General features: G+C 42.4%; 1 pseudogene; it reads left to right on the top strand.

Moving 5' to 3' along the window:
* The first annotated feature begins 15,960 nt into the window (after positions 1-15,960).
* LOC100955894 lies at positions 15,961-18,655 on the top strand (annotated as a pseudogene).
* The last annotated feature ends 358 nt before the right edge of the window (positions 18,656-19,013 follow it).

A 19,013-nucleotide genomic window follows, 5' to 3' on the forward strand; every position in this document is an offset into this window, starting at 1 on the left:
AAAAAAAAAAAAAAAAAAAGAAAAGAAAAGAAAAGAAAATAGATTCAGTAAAGAAATGTGACTAATGAGAAAGATACTAAAGGGTGGGAGTGTTATGGAAATAGCCTGACATTTCTTCTCCTACCTCCATCTTCTGCCAGTACCTTTCACAGCTTGAACCCTCAGTCAGAATGTTGCTGAACGTTTGGCTGCCTACTCCCCCTCCCAGAACCAAACACACAAGAAGTGAGGGAAATGAGGGAAGCATGGTTTATTCGAGCACCAGCAGCCTGAGGAGATGGCAGACTATTGTGTCAGAGACCATTTCATCTCCTTATTGAGTAACTTATAAAATATAAAGAGGATTGTGGCAGAAAGCAAGCTTGGTGCAAATCATCATAACTTGCTCAAGAGTAATCAGCAAACAATTAGACCATATCATGGATCTCCTCATTAGCAGTCCAAGTTAGGCTCTGGACTCTTGATCTGTTTTTCCCCAAGGTCATTTTCTAATCTTGCGCTTTACAACTATATAAGCAAGCTGCAGGTTAATTCTAAGCTTTTAAGACAGAACAAGTCAAAAGCATTCTGGAACTAAATAGCTTCCATCTAGCTAGCCCAGAGTTACAGTCTGAGTAGCTCTTGAGTGTGCTTACTGATAGGGTCAAACCCTGCCCAAAAGAATCAACCCCCTACCCTCTCCCACTGGATGTCCCACCTAAGAAAGGTCAACCCCCTACACCAACTGTATTATTAAAGGACCATGCTTTAGGGAGGTTGAGAACCACTGCCCTACAGTATCCCACCAGATGTCCCAGCAGGGAAAGGTAAATGGGCCGACCCCACCCTTACAACAGATGTTCAACCCAGGAAAGAGAATATCCCGACCCCCACCTTCCTGACCTTTAAAACTGCCATTTGCTAGGCAGGGGCCTGTGGCTCAGTGAGTAGGGCACCGGCCCCATATACCAAAGGTGGCAGATTCAAACCCAGCCCTGGCCAAACTACAACAAAAAATAGCTGGGCATTGTAGTCTCAGATACTCTAGAGGCTGAGGCAAGAGAATTGCCTAAGCCCAAGAGCTGGAGACACTGTCTCTGAAAAAAAAAAAACTGCCATTTGCCATTACTCACGAGTGGATTTCTTCCCGGTTAGAAATCGTACCCCACTTGCACCCAGGTAGAATAAAGCCATTTTAATTGCACAAACCAGCCCTCCATTTTCCTTTCGTTTCATGCCTCAGAATAATCTTTCATCTTTGGCTCTGTAACCTTTCACTTACAAGAAGACAGTTGATCCCAAACCTAAACCAAGGAGCCCAGAGCAGCCATAAATACCCACTCCCACCCACACAGAGCAGAGCAGGAAATGGGAAAGAACTTTATCTGGGAAGAAAAAGATGAATATTCAACATAGTATTTAATCCCTCTTGTTTATTTATTTATTTTGAGAAAGAGTCTCACTCTGTCACCCTGGGTAAAGTGCAATGGTGTCTACCTAGCTCACAGTAACCTCAAACTCTTGGGTTGAGGTGATTCTCCTACCTCAGCCTCCCTTCATAGAAACGGGGACTACAGGTTTTTACCACAGCAGCCAGCTAATTTTTCTATTTTTAGTAGAGATGAGATCTCACTCTTGCTTAGGCTGATCTTGAACTCCTGAGCTCAAGTGAACCTCCTGCCTAGCCTCCCAAAGAGCTAGGATTATGGGCATGAGCCACCATGCCGGCCAGTGTTTAATCTCTTGATCAAATACTTCCACTGTTGTCCAAACTGCCAAAGAATAGAAGTAACTTTCTCTATAAATTAGGAAGACAATTTAGAGTAGTGTTTCTCAGACTAAATGTACAAACAGATCATTTGGGGATCTTCTTATAATGAAGATTCAATAGGTGTATTAGGGTTCTCTGGAGAAATGGAACCAACAGAGAAAAGAACTTTTCTAAGAAATGCAAGACCTCTTAATTATCATTTGCAGACAGACATTAAACTGAGACCCCAATCATGCCCTACTGCTTGTTATTGTCACTATTAGCTATAAATTAACCTAAAAATGCCACCCTGGACACTCTAACACCCACCTTACAGCTTAATGATGTATAGCTAGTCACTAATCAGCAATATTTCTATAAACCAATGAGAACTCCTGACAAGCAACCCAGTCCATGTCATCCTTTTATGCCTTTATACCTACTGCCAATGGGAGTGTAAATCCAGGGCAACTTGAATCTATACTCCTCTAGCATGGCTCAAACTCTCTATTTATATTAATTTTTGCCTCAGCATTTTTTTTTTAAGTTGACAATCTACATCTAGAGAGAGATTTATTTGAAAAAATTGGCTCACGTGATTATAGACAGGTATTGTGGTAGGTGCCTGTAGTCCCAGCTACTCAGGAAGCTGAGGCAAGAGAATCACTTAAGCCCAACGGTTTGACATTGCTATGATCTGTGACTCCATGGTATGCCCCTGAAGGTGACAAAGTGAGACTCTGTCTCAAAAAAAAGAAAAAAAAATTGGCTCAAGTGATTATGGAGGTTTGGTAAATCCAAATTTTGCAGGGTAGACTGGTAGGCTGGAGACCCAGGGGAGAGCTTCAGTTCAAGTCAAGGGCAGCCTCCTGGCAGAACACATGACTAGAGAGGTCAGCCTTTGTTCTATTAAGGCCTTCACCTGATTGGATGTTAGGGAGCATAATTTACTCAAAACCACTGATTTAAATGTTAATTTCATCAAAACAAAACAAACAAAAAACCCTTCACAGAAACTTCCAGAGTAATGTTTGACCAAATAAATAAGTACAGTGACCCAAACAAACAGACTTATAAAATTATGCCCTGAGGAATCTCCTGTATTCTTGGGTATGTCTCTTCCTTACTTCCTTTACGGAGGAATGATTCTTGTCCCGCTGGGTGGTCAGGATTGATCACTCCAGTCAGCACAGCAATTCTCTTCTTTTGCCAGTGGATTCAGAGGTATGAGGATCCCAAAGGGGCCAGGTGGCAATCTTCACTTCTAGTTCAGTGACTTCATTGGGTCTCCTGATGGAAGCAGTACTACTCTCTCTGGAACTAAGGCCCCCAGACAAGCATAAGATTTCTGAAACAGGATGTTAACATTTTGACAGTGGATCACGATGGGTAAAGTGAGTGGTAACACTGCCATTTCCATCTCTGGATTTTTGTTTTTTGAGACAGAGTCTCATTATGTTGCCCTCGGTAGAGTGCCGTGGTGTCCCAGCTTACAGCAACCACCAACTCTTGGGCTTCAGCAATTCTCTTGCCTCAGCTTCCCAAGTAGCTGGGACTACAGGTGCCTGCCAGAACGCTCAGCTATTTTTTGTTGTTGTTGCAGTTGTTGTTGTTGTTTAGCTGGCCCAGGCTGGGTTCGAAACTGCCAGCTTTGGTGCGTGTGGCCAGTGCCATAACCATTGTGCTATGGGCACTGAGCCACATCTCTGGATTCTTGAATCCATGTACTCCAGCTATGAGAGAAACAGCACCACATCTTGGATGCTGATTTGGAGATTCTCACCCTACCACTGCAAGGTACTGCAACCTAGCTGGCACTGACACAGAGGTTTCAAAAGGCCATTCCACTGTTCTGTGACACTACTGGTTTCAAGACGGTAGAGAATACAGTAAAACTAGTGAGTTAGGGACTCATTGCCACACTTCATTGCTATAAATGAAGTTCTTGGATCAGAAGCAATGTTGTGTAGAATACTGTGATGGTGGATAAGATGTTATGTAGTGCACAGATGATAGTTTTGGCAGAAACACTGCTTGCAGGAAAGGAAAATCTGTATGTAGGGTGTCTATTCCACTAAGAACAAAACACTGCTGCTTACTTGATGGCAGGGGTCTGTTGAAGGCCTAATGAAGCCTCACACAAAGCCTTTTCCCTCCTCCTAAGACAAAGACATTAAGGAACTGGCTAGTCCCACCCCCCAGGAGTTCATGCCAAAAGACTCTAACTTTCCAGACAAGCTGTGGAATTTGCCCACCCCCTATGGTCCCATATAAAAGGGGTCTCTAACTGTTCCTGGGCCACCTTTGCACTGCCCAGGTGGGTCACCCTCCCCTTCTCAATAAACCTGGCCTGAATATCTTCTCCCTGGCCTCATCTCTGGGTGCCACCTCTTACACCTTTCAGAGTCCAATCAGGTAACTAGCTGATCACCCCAGGAAATATGCCATATTGGGGACTCAATGTTGGTCTCTGCTCCTAGAAGGCCAGACACTCAGCAGTGGCCACAGCCAATTCAGCCTTGATCAGTGGAAGTCCATTTTGCTGACCCCATGCATGAGGCCCATTGCTGCCACCAGGGCCACTTAGTTCATGAGCCTAATGGGGAATGGCAGCAGTAGCTTGGGAAAGAGGCTAACTTGTATCCACAGAATAGGTCATCCTATCCACTTGATTATTAAAATACTCCTCTGCTGAGGTCACCCTTTTGTGATCATTCATATGGGACACAAATATCTTCACAAATACCTCTTTCCCAAACTTCTTTGTCATTGAGTTTCTAATCATATTCCTTCCAAGTCCCTGACCACCCAGCCAAACCACTAGCCACAGCCCAGGAATTGGTATGTATTGATAATTGTACATCTGGCCACTTCTACTTCCAAGCAAAATGAACAGCCTGTTCTCTGTTCTAAGTTCTGCCCACAGGAAATTCTACCCACTGGCAGTTCTTCACCACCATCCTCCAGCGTTATCCCAGAAAGGGACAGTGGTGCTGTAGCTGTTCCTTTAAGGTAGTGCCTGTATGTTGTCCAGAAAGATGGGTAAACTAGGCAGAGGCTTCCCCTCCTCAGCTGATCACAGGGATTCCCCCTGAGGCTACAGTTGCAGCAAGAGGAGAAGGTAGTGGTAGCAAGATGACCTTGGTATTTGGGCCACTTCTTCATGTAACTTACATGTGTTCCAGGGCCTGCGCAGGCCCGATCTAGTGTACCCCACCTCCACTTGATGATGGGATACTGCTGTGTATGCCTAACTTTATGGTTTGGTATGGAAGAGAACATATAATTCATGATGGGCAGCTCAAGTGGAATGGTAACTTGATGGCCTGTGGTTAACCTTTCAGTCTCAACTAAGGCCCAGTAGTAAGCCAAGCACTATTTCTCAAAAACAGAGTAGTTATCTACAGAGGATAGTAGATCTTTGCTCCCATATTCTATGAGCCTACTAAGCGATTCACCTATAGGGCCTGCCAAAGGCTCAGAACAGCATCCATACCTCACTGTTCAAATCTCTCTTTTCCTAACAAGAAAATGTTACAGTCTTTAAAAAGTTCTTACTTTCACCATCCCATGGAAGAATGTATAAGATGAAATTGAATGTTAAATGAAGGATTCAGGACATTTCCCAACAGGCTAGATAAGCAACTTAAAAGCCGATAAGATATGCCTAAAGTGACGTATTAACTATTTTATTTATAATAAATTTATAGATGTGCTGATTAGACATGCGGACATATACATATAAACCATATAAACTATGCTTAAACCAAATTAAAGCTTAAAACAAAATACATCCCATGAGCAATTCTGAAAGTCCACAAAGTTTAATAAATAGTATGCTCTCCTAAGTAGGGAATACTAATAAGTCTGTAATTTATATAACATGTTAAAAAATGAATAAATCTACAGGACATGGGGATGGAGAGTACAGATAAGCAAAGCGATTTGTTGATTTTCTTCATTTTGAACATATGGAGGGAAGACTTTGATTTCAAAAGTAACACGGTATTTGAGAGGGAATTTTCTTTCTTTTCTAAATGGCATTCGTAGACTATTTTCTCAGCAGTCCATGTTTCTAGATAAAGTTAATGATTATTGAGAAGTGTCATTGTTTCTATAATGAAAATTTTGCCCATGGCAATGTTCTTAATATTTATGTCAAAGTTCTTAATATTCATGTCAAAGTGACCTCCTAGGGGCAGTCTGATTTTCTGCAGTTCCTGACATGTTTCAGCAGTTTTTACCTGCACAGAAGACACAGGATCTTTGGAATCCACATACACATCTTTTAGGAATGACAGCAGCTTGTCATTGTTTCTAGTAATTTCTCCCTTAATTTCTGGATAGCTGCCAACCTGCTCCCATAAGAGGCTCCTGGCAGAAGGTGTCTGGGCATGAGAGAGGGCTTGGTCTTGCCAGTTTCTTGCTCAGCAATCTGGACTGAAATTCCTGATCACCCGTGTCACCAACCCCACATCTTATCATAGCATGATGCCTGCAGGTTCGCACTGTACATGGGTAACCCCAAACTTTTATTTTTTTTTTAAATCCTTTCTTAAACCTTACTGCTTCTAGACCTGTACCTAGAACCAAGTCTCAGCGTCTTTAATGGTGAGGTACAAGGTGAGACCCACGATGAGGTGCACTGTTCTCCAAAAGAATGACTGTGTTTCTAATTTATCCAGACAGAAATCTAGGGATCATGTGTGGGAATGGATATAACAGATGTGGATCAGCATGGAAGAAAATGTAAACTTGTTTTAGACCAAATTTATTGATAGGAATTCACTAAACAGAGATTCTGCACTTCATGTTGCAAGTTTGGGAATTTAAAGGATCCTAAGTCAGGCACAGTGGCTCAAACCTGTAATTCTAGCAGCTTGGGAGGCAAAGGCAAGAGGATCACTTGAGTCCAGAAGTTCAAGACCAGCCTGGGCAGAACAGTGAGACTCCATATCTACAAAAAAACTTTTTTAATTAGCCTGGCTTTAATTTGACTTAAGCATAGTTTGTATGTATATGTCAGCATGTTTAATCAGCACATCTATAAATTTATTATAAATAAAATAGTTAACATGTTATTTTAGGCATACTGTATCATTTTTTAAGTTGCTTATCTAGCCTGTTGAGAAATGTCCTGAATCCTTCATTTAACATTCAGAGTTTCATCTGGTACATTCTTCCTTGGGATAGTGAAAGTAAGAACTTCTTTTTTCAGGTTAACGCACAAACAATTAGGTTACAACGTTTGCATTTGTTAAGTAGAGTCCCTTTTGTAGTTATGGCCACACCCTAGAGGTGTGCCATATACCCTTACATTGTGCCCATTGACTGGGAAAACACCAGTTACCCTCTTTCCTCTGCTCTCTTGTTCCCATTCTCCCCAACTTGAATTGAGTTTCTCTCTTATGTGGGCATTTATTAGATCATCTACTGGCTTCATATTAGTATTGAATGCATTAGATACTTGCTTTTCTATTCTTGCGACAATTTACTAAGAAGAATGTGTTTTGGGCAGTGCCTGTGGCTCAGTGAGTAGGGCGCTGATTCCATATACCAAGGGTGGCTGGTTCAAATCTGCCACTGGCCAAACTGCAACAAAAAAAATAGCCGGGTGTTGTGGCAGGCGCCTGTAGTCCCAGCTACTCAGGAGACTAAAGCAAGAGAATTGCTTTAACCCAGGAGTTAGGGGTTGCTATGAGCTGTGTGACACCATGGCACTCTACCAAGGGTGATAAAATGAGACTCTGTCTCTAAAAACAAACAAACAAACAAACAAACAAACAAAACAGAATGTGTTTCAACTCTATCCAGGTTAATATAAAAGATATGAAGTCTCCATTTTTTTATGGTTGAATAATAGTATTCCATGGTATACATATACAACAATTTATTAATCCATTCCCGGACTGATGGGTATTTAGATTGTTTTCATATCTTGGTGATTATAAATTGAACTGTAATAAACAATCTAGTGCAAATGTCCTTATAATAAAATGATTTTTTTTTCTTTTGGGTAGATGCCTAGTAATGGGACTGCAGGATCAAATGGGGAGTTTATTTTGAGTTCTTTGATTATTCTCCATGCTTCTTCCAAAGAGGCTGTATTAGTTTGCAATCCCACCAGCAGTGTAAAAGTGTTCCCTTCTCTCCACATCCATACTAGCTTCTCTCCACATCCATACTAGCATCTGCAACTTTGGGACTATTTGTGATGTGGGCTATTCTCACTGGGGTAGGTGATATCTCAGGACGTTTTGATTTGCATTTCTCTGATGATTAGAGGCAATAAGCATTTTTTTCAAATGCCATTAGTCATTCATCTGTTCCTCAAAGAAGGTTAGGTTCATATCTCTTGCCTAGTGATAAATGGGATTGCTTACTTTTTTTCTTTCTTTTCTTTTTTTTTTTTTGAGATAGAGTCTCACTTTGTCACCCTCAGTAGAATGCAATGGCATCACAACTCACAGCAACCTCAAACTCTTGGACTCAAGTAATTTTCTTGCCTCAGCCTCCCAAATAGAGGGGACTACAGGCACCCACCACAACACTTAGCTATTTTTTTAGAGATGTGAACTTGCTCTGACTCAGGCTGTTCTCAAACTCATGAGCTCAGGTGATCTACCCACCTCAGCCTCCCAGAATGCTACAGGCATGAGCCACCACAACCAGCCATGTTTGCTCTTGTTTGGTGATTAATTTGAGTTCTCTAGACTGTAGTTATCAAACTTTTGTCAGGTTCATTCCATCCTGATCACATCCTTTTCCCATCCTAAAGGTTGTCTTTTGGCTTTGCTTATTGTGTCCTTAGCTGTGCAGAAGATTTTCAGTTTAATTAAGTCTCACTTGTGCTCTTGCTATTGGCAGTGAAGGATTCATAAAGTCTTTCCCCAAGCCAACATCACTAAGTTGTGTAGAATGCCATGGTATCACATCTAACATCAACCTCACACTCTAGGGGTTAAGCTATTCTCTTGCCTCAGCCTCCCAAGTAGCTGGGACCACAGGTGCCCACCATGATGCCCAGCTATTCTTTTGTTGTTGCAGTTGTCATTGTTTTAGCTGGGTTCAAACCCGCCTGCCTTGGTGTATGTGGCTGGCACCCTACCCACTGAGCTACGGGCATTGCCCCTGAGTCTTATATTGTACTTCAAAGTTAGGTATGTTTCCTAGAGATAGCATATACATGGCTTGTGTTTTGGGTTTTTATTTTTGTTTTGTTGAGACAGAGTTTCACTATGTTCTCCTTGGTAGAGTGCTGTGGCATCACAGCTCACAGCAACCTCCAACTCTTGGGCTTAAGCAATTCTCTTGCTTCAGCCTCACAAATAGCTGGGACCACAGGCACCTGTCACAGAGCCTGGCTACTTTTGTTGTTGTCATTGTTGTTTAGCAGGCCTGGGCCAGGTTTGAACCTGCCAGCCCTGGTGTACGTGGCTGGTGCCCTAACCACTGAGCTATGGGCACTGAGCCAGCTTATGCTTTCTTATCCAATCAGGCAACCTGTGCCACTTCAGTGGGGAATTCAAGCCATTTACATTTATTGAGAGAATTGATATTGTGGTGTAATTTTATCCATCTTATTTTGTGTAAATCTGTTGCTTAGTTTTATACTTTGCACCATTATGAAAGCTAGGGTTTTGTCCTTTAGTTTCTGGGTGTTTACTTTCCTGGTAGTCCATTGTTATGGCCCATGTGAAGAATAGGTCAAAGCATTTCCTGTAGAGCTGGTCTTATTGGGACAAATTTCCTCAACATTTACATGTCACCAAAAGATTTTATTTCTCCATTGATTTTGAAGCTTAGTTTAGTAGGATACAGAATTCTGGGCTGATTGTTTTGTTAAAAAAGTTAAGGTAGTTGACCAATCTCTCTGGATTGACAAGTTTTAGCTAAAAAGTCCACCGTCACCCTGATGGATCTGCTTCTATAGATCAGTAGATTCCTGGATGCTTGCAGAATTTTCTCTTTTGTCTCGACTTTGGACAGTTTCATTACAATGTGTTTTTGGAGATGCTCTGTTTTTGTTGAGAAGGCTTGTGGTTCTATATCCCTCTAAAGGAGTTATCAGAATCTTTGATAATGTGTGGAAAGTTTTCATTCATGACTTCTTCCGGCAAAGTTTCCATTCCTTTGGGTTGTTATTCTTTACCCTTCAGGGATACCAATAATTCATATGTTTGAACACTTCATAAAGTCCTATAATTCTCTAAACACTGACTTTGATGTTTCTCTCTTCTTTTCTGTCTCTTTAAATACTTGGGTTAGCTCAAGAGCCTTATCTTTTAGCTCTAAGATTCTTTCTTCTCCATGATCTAATCTTTTATGGATATATTCTACTGAATCTTTAAGTTCCCTGATTGACTCCTTCAATTCCTTAAGTTCCACTATATCCTTTCTAAATTCTTCATATCTTTCTTCTATTATTTGGGTCTGTTTTCATATTTCCTTTTGTTTTCCACTATCTCTTCAATTTCCTTCATTTCTTTTTTGCCATCCATATTTTATTTATTTATTTATTTTTTTGACAGAGCCTCAAGCTGTCCCCCCTGGGTAGAGTGCCGTGGCATTACAGCTCACAGCAACCTCCAACTCCTGGGCTCAAGCGAGTCTCCTGCCTCCGCCTCCCAAGTAGCTGGGACCACAGGCACCCGCCACAACACCCAGCTATTTTTTGGTTGCAGCCGTCATTGTTGATTGGCGGGTCTGGGCTGGGGATTCAAACCCGCCACCCTAGGTGTACGTGACTGGCGCCTTAGCTGGTTGAGCTATAGGCGCCGAGCCGCCATCCATATTTTAAATTACCTTTCTATCATTTCCATTATTTCTTTATAGGTAGACTCCTCTGCAGTAGCTACCTCATGATCCTTTGGGGGATTGCTTTATTCTGGTTTATCTTATTGCCTAAATATTTCTGTTCGTTCCTCCTCATATGCATTTTCTCCTTGTTCACTTTCTTCACCTACTTTTTTGTCTCACTTCCTCCTTCACTTTAAATTACCTTGTCTCGGTCCTTAGGTATTGCAGTGTCCTTTAGTATAGGCCAAAAGTAAGAGAAGGGTAAAGAGCAATAAGAGAGAAAGGAAAGGAAAAGATGAAGAAAAGAAAAAAAGGGAGGAGTAAAAGGGAAAATATTTAAGAAAGAGAGAGACAGAAGAAATGGTGATGTTTGGCAGGGTGCTTTGACCCACGCCCACAATTTCAGGACTCTGGGGGCCAGGCTTAGTGGGTCCCTCAAGGGCAGGAGCTGCATACCAGACTGGGCAAAAGCAATACTCCACGAATGCCAAATATAGAAAAAAATCAGCAGTATGTCACAGTGGGGACCTACCAATACCATCTTTCCAAAGGCCAAAGCTAGAAGGACACCCTAAACAAGGGGCTCAAGGCCTCTTGTGTTGAGTCAGACCAATGCTGTGATACCCTAGCCCTGGCCTCAGAGTGAGGCTCTGTCCCATAAATAGAATATCAAATGAAATAGAATGAAACAGATCAGAAAACAAGAAATAATAATAATATATAAAGAAAATTAAAAATAAAATTAAAAAACGTCAAAAAAGACTGTCTTAGTTGTTATATGTTAAAGATGGGAAAAGTAGAAAAATCTCTAATAAAAGGGAGAAAAAAGGAGAAATAAAAAAGAAAGAATAAAAGGAGCTAAAAAACTGTGTGGAACTGTAACCCTTGCTAATGAAGACAGTAAAAATGAAAAACTAAAAATACAACCAAATTAAACAGAACAAAACACAGCACAACAGCACACACACACAAAACCTAAGGGAAAAAATTGAGGAAAGAAAAAATATATACATATCAGCATATATATTGCAATATATTGCCTGGACACAAGGTGGTGTTGTGGTAATGGGATACCCAAAACACACACACTGGTTTTGCTGTGTAAGATGGGTGCCAGACGTCAATATCTAGTTGTGGAGTAGACCCAGTCCTGTCTTCCTGATTTATTTGCCCTCAATCAGGGCTTAGTCATTTTGCTAGCATTTAGTCCCTGCAGGAATGGGATCCTGAAGCTCTTGCCAGATTTTTCTTTTCTTTTTTTTTTTTTTTTTTGAGACAGAGCCTCAAGCTGTCACCCTGGGTAGCGTAGTGTGCCATGGCATCACAGCTCACAGCAACCTCCAACTCCTGGGTCTAAGTGATTCTCTTGCCTCAGCCTCCCAAGTAGCTAGGACTACAGGCGCCCACCACAATGCCTGGCTATTTTTTTTTTTTTTTTGGTTGCAGCCGTCGTTGTTTGGCAGGCTCAGGCTGGATTTGAACCTGCCAGCTCTGGTGTATGTGGCTGGTGCTTTAGCTGCTTGAGCTACAGGTGCCAAGCCTCTTGCCAGATTTTTTAGGAGGCATGCCTTGACCTTCCTAACAATGCCCCTTGCCAGGCACAGTGGCTCACGCCTGTAATCCTAGCACTCTGGGAAGCCAAGTGGGTGGATTGCCTGAGCTCATGCGTTCAAGATCAGTCTGAGCCAGAGTGAGACCTCGTCTCTAAAAATAGCTGGGCACTGTAGTGGGTGCCTGTAGTCACATCTACTCGGGAGGCTGAGGCAAGAGAGTGGCTTAAATCCAAGACTTTGGGGTTGCTGTGAGCTGTGACATGACAGCACTCCACCAAGGGCAACAAAAAGTGAGACTCTGTCTCAAAAAAAAAAAAAAAAAGCAGGCTCGGTGCCCATGCACAGTGGTTAAGGCACTAGTCACATATACTGAGGCTGGCAGGTTCAGAACTGGCCTGGGCCTGCTAAACAGTAATGACAGCTGCAACAAAAAAATAGCTGGGTATTATGGCAGGTACCTATCCAGGCATCTTCAAACGACTGCCCACAGGCCACATGTGGACTGCTGAGGACATTTATCCAGCCTGGTGGGTATTTTTGCCACCACTGCCTGTTCTGCTTAGCAGCCGACTCATCCCAGGGCCCACAGTCTGGCCCTCCAACAGTCTGAGGGGCAGTTAACTGGCCCCCTGTTTAAAAAGTTTGAGGACCCCTGCATAGTCCCAGCTACTTGGGAGACTGAGGCAAGAGAATCTCTTAAGCCCAAGAGTTAGAGGTTGCTGTGAACTTGACATGACAGCACTCTACTGAGGGTGACATAGTGAGACTTTGTCTCAAAAAAAAAAAAAAAAACAGTGCCCCCTGGTCACAAAGTGGCTTTCCTGGGGATACAGGAACCAATCAACTCACCCCAAGGATGGCTGCCTAAGCTCAACAAGCATGCCAGAGCTGGCCATGCACTAAAATCCTGTGGACTGTTCTTCTTGGGTGGTCTTCCCACAATGGCAACACCCTGTTAGTAGCCAAGCTGATGGGAGTTCCACCCTGTCCAGTGATTCAGTCTCGGCAGCTGGATGCTGTTCTAGTTCACTAGATCACTTAAACCCTTCCAAGGCAGCTCTAGTCAGTGGTCCAGTCCAGAAACAAAAAACTGCAGAATAGGCCTTTCCTGTCTCTAGTCTTCTGCTGGGGTCCAGCCAGCCTCTGCCACCCCCAGGCACTTGCCTTCTGTTCTGGTCTTCCACAGCTCCTGACCTCCTTATTGACTCCTGGAGTCCTCTACTGCTTCACTGTGCCCCTGGAGAGTTATTTCTGAGCAGAATCCCCCAGCCAGAGGTGGCTGGAATCCTGTCTCTTGTCTTTCTGCAAGTGGCTGCTAAGGAGTCCACCATGTGTAGTCCACCATCTTGCTCCACCTTGAAAGTAAGAACTTTTTAAAGACTGTAACATTTCCTTATTAGGGAAAAGGAGGCACCAATAGTGAGGTGGAATAACAGTACATCAAAGGCAAACAGAGGACTGAATACAAAAATCAGTAGAAAATTCATTTTTATTACTACTCCAAGGAATATGAATTAGCAAGGAGCTCCTCTGTTTTTAATTATTTTTAAGTATGGAATAACTGTCTTTTAAAAAAAGTAGTCAGTTGTGTTTATAAAATGTTAGCAATCCGTGCTTTGACATATAGGGAGGTTTAAAAAGCTTTCCCAGAAATAAGCAGACATTAAATCTCTGGATTTAATATAGAAATACTAGGAAATGTTTTTATTTTTTATTTTTCTTTGCAGTTTTTGGCTGGGGCTGGGTTTGAACCTACCACCTCCAGCATACGGGGCCAGCCAGCACCCCACTCCTTTGAACCACAGGTGCCACCCAAAATACTAAGAAATTTTTTTAAAAATAGAGAATCATGATCAATGAGATTTGATGATCAAATATATGTTTTCTGACTTTAATTTTGAGAAAAGAAAAATAGCAAACAGAAGTATAGAAAGTGAATAATGGAAGGGACTTGAGAAATTGCTGCTTCATCTTTAACAAACTAAGGAGTACAATGTGTACCAATGCTAGGATCTCAAGCAACATTGTGTGAATTTAGCTCTGCCTAATATATTGTTACCTGTGGGATCTTGGGTAGACTGAGTAACTTTCTGAGCCTGAATTTCTTACCAAAAAATGAGCATAAGACTGCCTTATTGAAATCTCGGGATTATAGTCAAGATAAATAAAATAATAAAGGACTAAGCAAATACAAATTATTTTTTGCAGTTGAGAAACAGGTGGTATCAAGGAGGGTATATGACCTAAGATTCTGTAGTTTATGACATAACCAGGCCCAGAATTTTGGTTTTCAAAATCCTAGTCATGTTTTTTGTTGTTGTTGTGCCAAAAAGAAACACATCTCAAAAAAGACAGAGGGTATGAGTTGTAGGCACCTTGGAGTTATCAGTGTGCAGGTAGGTAGGAAGGTAAGCATCACTACTTTCCAGAGATGCCCCCAGAAGTGGTATAGCAGATGCTGAGGAATGAGGCACGTATGATGCTGAGAACAATAAAATGGACAGAGACAGGAAATTTGTAAGCTTTTCAAATAATTTATTATGTGAATAAATAATATATCAAGTTAAAAAAATAAAAATAAAAGCTTGATTACTTATTCCAGACAAATAATAAGGCTCATGGGTACTACTTAGAAGGTACTAGTTTCATTTTCTGTCAAATGTAAGGCAGAACAAGTTTATGTGAATGACGCAGACAGCAATTTAGAAAGGAAGAGCAACTGCATTCATCTTACATAATATTGTGGAGGGATGCAATATCATTCACCTCAAAGATATCCTAAGTACTTTATAAGGTCATTGCCTGGGTTTTGCTCAAATGCAACAATAGCTTTACAACTATAGGAAGCTTGATGATACTTTATGTTCAACTAATTCAAATATAAAATTATATTCAGAAAAACTATTTCAGAAAAGAATACTGAATCTGAGAAGGATGTGATCTTGTACAATTTTTTTTTTAATTCTTAAGGGAACAGTTACCATTATTGGACATGGTTTTCTTCCAGGGTACACAGACGACAACCAGAATAGGTTACTTGTTGGAATTTTTTTTTTTTTTTTTTTTTTTTTTTGAGACAGAGTCTTACTTTGTTGCCCTCCAGAGAGTGGGGTGGCATCATATCTCACAGCAACCTCAAGGGCTTGGGCTCAAGTTGTCCTCTTGCCTCAGCTTCCTGAGTAGCTGGGACTAATACAGGAACCTGCCACCATACTCACCTATTTTTAAGAGACAGGGTCTTGCATTGCTCAGGTTGGTATTGGACTCCTGAGCTCAAATAATCCACCTGCCTCAGCCTTCCATAGTGTTAGGATTACAGGTGTGATTGTTTGATTTATTTTTATACCTACATTTAAACAAACACATCAAAAAGCCATCCTTGAATTCCAGAGGCAGATCTTATCTCATAACTGGAAATATTTTAAATCAATTAACATAGTTTAACGTCTTCTAACGCATATATTTTCACACACAAAGAAAGAGCTAAGTTTTCCAGACAGAAATAGCAGACAATTAAAATGGTAGGAAAAGGCTTGGCACCTGTGGCTCAAGCAGCTAAGGCGCCAGCCACGTATATACACCTAAGGTGGCGGATTCGAATCCAGCCCGGCCCGCCAAACAACAACGTCGAATGCAACAACAAAAAAAAGCCAGGCGTTGTATCGGGCGCCTGTAGTCCCAGCTACTTGGGAGGCAGAGGCAGGAAAATCCTTTGAGCCCAGGAGTTGGAGGTTGCTGTGAGCGGTGATGCCACAGCACTCTGTCACCCAGGGTGACAGCTTGAGGCTCTATCTCAAAAAATAAATAAATAAATAAATAAAATGGTAGGAAAAGAAATAATATAGGCCAATGAGCGGGGCCGACGGCCCTGCAGGAGCCATGGTGGCCTCGGAGGCGGCGGTGGGGCTCGCAGCTCTGGCAGTGGGTGTCCAGGCAGTTCTTGCAGCCGCCGCCTTGGGCCGGTGGGGGCCCCCAGGACGGCCGCGAAGGGGCATCCGGCCGCATCCTGCAGTGTCAATGCAGCAGCCCGCAGCCCCGCTGCCGGCCCAGGAGCTGATCCAGCCGTTGGTGAGCGAGCTGACCAGGGCCATGCAGACCCAACATCCTGTGCATAGCTGCGGCTGCGGCAAGATCCTGTCCAACTGCCTGGCGCTCAACGTGCACCTGGTCAAGAGCCACCTCCTGCAGGTGGCATAGTAAATCCAACAATAAGAAAAGATTTGAAAACCCTGCCGAAATTCTACAGTTGCCCAATTGAAGGATGCCCCAGGGGCCCTGACAGACCATTTTCTCAATTTTCTCTCGTAAAACCGAACTTTATGAAAATGTATGCTGAGAAGAAACATAAATGTAGTAAGTGCAGCAACTCGTACAGCACAGAGTGGGACTTGAAGAGGCACGTGGAGAACTGCGGCAAGACCTTCCAGTGCACGTGTGGCTGTCCCTACGCTAGCAGGACCGCACCGCAGTCCTGCATCTACCGAACTGGCCATCAGATCCCTGCAAAACACAGAGACCCACCTAGTAAGAAAAGGAACGTGGAAAACTGCGGGCAAAACCAGAAGTTGTCCAAGAAGACCATTGAATCGCTGAGCAAACAACCAATCCCTAAACCCGACACCCAAGAACTAGACGCTTCAGAAATAAAACTAGTAGCTCCTTTTGAAGATTCTTGTGGCTCAAATGCGAGGAAGCAGACTCCTACAGCACCTCCAAGATATCCTCAAAAGTTGCTTTTACCAAAGCCCGAAGTGGCTTTGGTTAAACTACCTGTGATGCTGTTTTCTTTCTTTCTTAAATTTTTTTATTTTGAGGAGGAGTGTCACTATGTCTCCCTTCGTAGAGTACCGTGGTGTCACATCTATCTCAAACTCTTGGGCTTAAGCAATTCTCTTGCCTAAGTCTTCCAAGTAGCTGGGACTACAGGTGCTGGCCATAACCCCAAGCTATTTTTTGTTGCAGTTGTCATTGTTGATTAGCTGGCCCAGGACGGGTTTGAACCCACCACCCTCCATGTACGCGGCTGGTGGGGTAACAACTGTTATACGGGCTCTGAACCTGTGATGCCATTTTCCCCTGTGCCTGTCTTTGTGCCTATAGCCGGCTCTTCAGCCCAGCCTCTGGTGTTTGGTGTTGATCAGAGCTCTGCTACAGGGGCAGTGCACTTGGGACCTGATCCTCGGCCTAGATTCAAAAGCTTACTCTCTTAGGGAGAGCCTACCTCTTTCCAAAATTAAGCCTACCTCTTTCCTAATTGTACCAGTTAGTACAGTTGTTCAAGTGAACTTGAGTAAAAGTCCATCTAATTCTTTACAAAAATTAGGGAACACATGTCAAAAGAATAGCATTTCTTTGATCAATGTACAGACAGATCTGCCTTATGTCTCACAAAACTTTATACCTTCTATGTAGTGAGCTAGCCCTGATTCCTCTGTGTTGTCTTATTCCCAGACTGACTTGTCATTTGATTCTCAAGTGTTTCTTCCCATTAGTGTTCACACTCAGACATTTTTGCCCAGCTCTAAGGTAACTTCATCCGTTGCCGCTCAGACCCATGCATTTATACATACTTGTTTCCAGTCAGGTGGGGTCTGTAGAGAAACTCAAACCAGTGGGATACAAAGTCAGACAGATGACTACATGTAGATGGACCAAGCCAAAACATGCCGAGACATTTTTGAGAGTATTCATTCATCATACAGTGTTGCTACAGACAATACTATAAGAAGCACATTAGTAGCAAAGATACTAACCCATGGTTTGCCTCAAAATGACTAAGATTTAAATCAAGATGTTGAGAAATCTGCACCAATTATAAACTTCAGTGCTCAGAATAGTATGCTTCCTTCACAGAATAATCAGGCCCAAACCATGGATCTATTAAGTGATTTAGAAAACATCTCGTCAAGTAATCTGCCTGGTCAGACATTGGATAATCATAGCCTTTTGTCTGATCCTGGATCTAACACCCAGCTCCCATGTGGCCCAGTTCAGAATTCCAGAATAAATTTTGACATCGAAGAGTTCTTTTCAGCCTCAAACATCCAGACTCAAACTGAAGAGAGTGAACTTAGTACCATGAACACTGAACCAGTCTTGGAATCTCTGGAGACAGAGACCCAGATTGACTTCTGATTTGCAGACACCTCTGCTCAGTCCTATGGATATAGGGGAAATTCCAACTTCTTAGGCCTTGAGATGTTTGACACACGGACAAAGACAGATAAACTTCTTTTTAGACAGTAGGCCTCATTTGCCTCTAGGAAATATTCTGAAACACTCCAGCTTTTTCATGAGTACTGACTCATTTGACACAGAGACCCCAACTGAAGGAATTTGCACTGTTAAAAACATACCCACTCTAGAATTTATAATACAGGTTTAGTAAGGTTCAGTTGAACAGCACAGAAACACAGACCATGAGTTCTGGTTTTGAAACCCTGGGGGAGCTTGTTCTTCACCAGCAATGGATGACTTTCTTCTGGCTGATTTGGCCTGGAACATGATGAAATCTCAGTTCAGTTCTGTAGATACCCAGACCTGGGTGGAACTACACAGAGTCTCCAACTTTTAAAAGTGGATCCATGCATGGGGTGGCATTTACCATTTCCTCTGGATTTGGAAAATGGGGAATGGGGACAACAGTATTTATATTATTGAACGTAGTTGAAGGTGCTGTTGCCTAGCTTCTTTGCAGTTCTTTGCCTTTTGTACTTGTAAACATGAAATTGGTGTATAAATGTGAGTGTATTATAAGTTGTAAGGTGTTGATCTCAAAAGAAATAATATAAACATGAAATCCAGAAGTTACCACAGTGATCATTAAAGTTTATCATATTAAAAACATATGTGGGCAGCGCCTGTGGCTCAAAGTAGTAGGGCACTGGCCCCATATACTGGAGGTGGCAGGTTCAAACCTGGCCCTGACCAAA

This window comes from Otolemur garnettii, unplaced genomic scaffold (assembly GCF_000181295.1).
Source record: "Otolemur garnettii isolate 467f Iridium unplaced genomic scaffold, OtoGar3 scaffold00106, whole genome shotgun sequence".
Taxonomy (NCBI): Eukaryota; Metazoa; Chordata; class Mammalia; order Primates; family Galagidae; genus Otolemur; species Otolemur garnettii.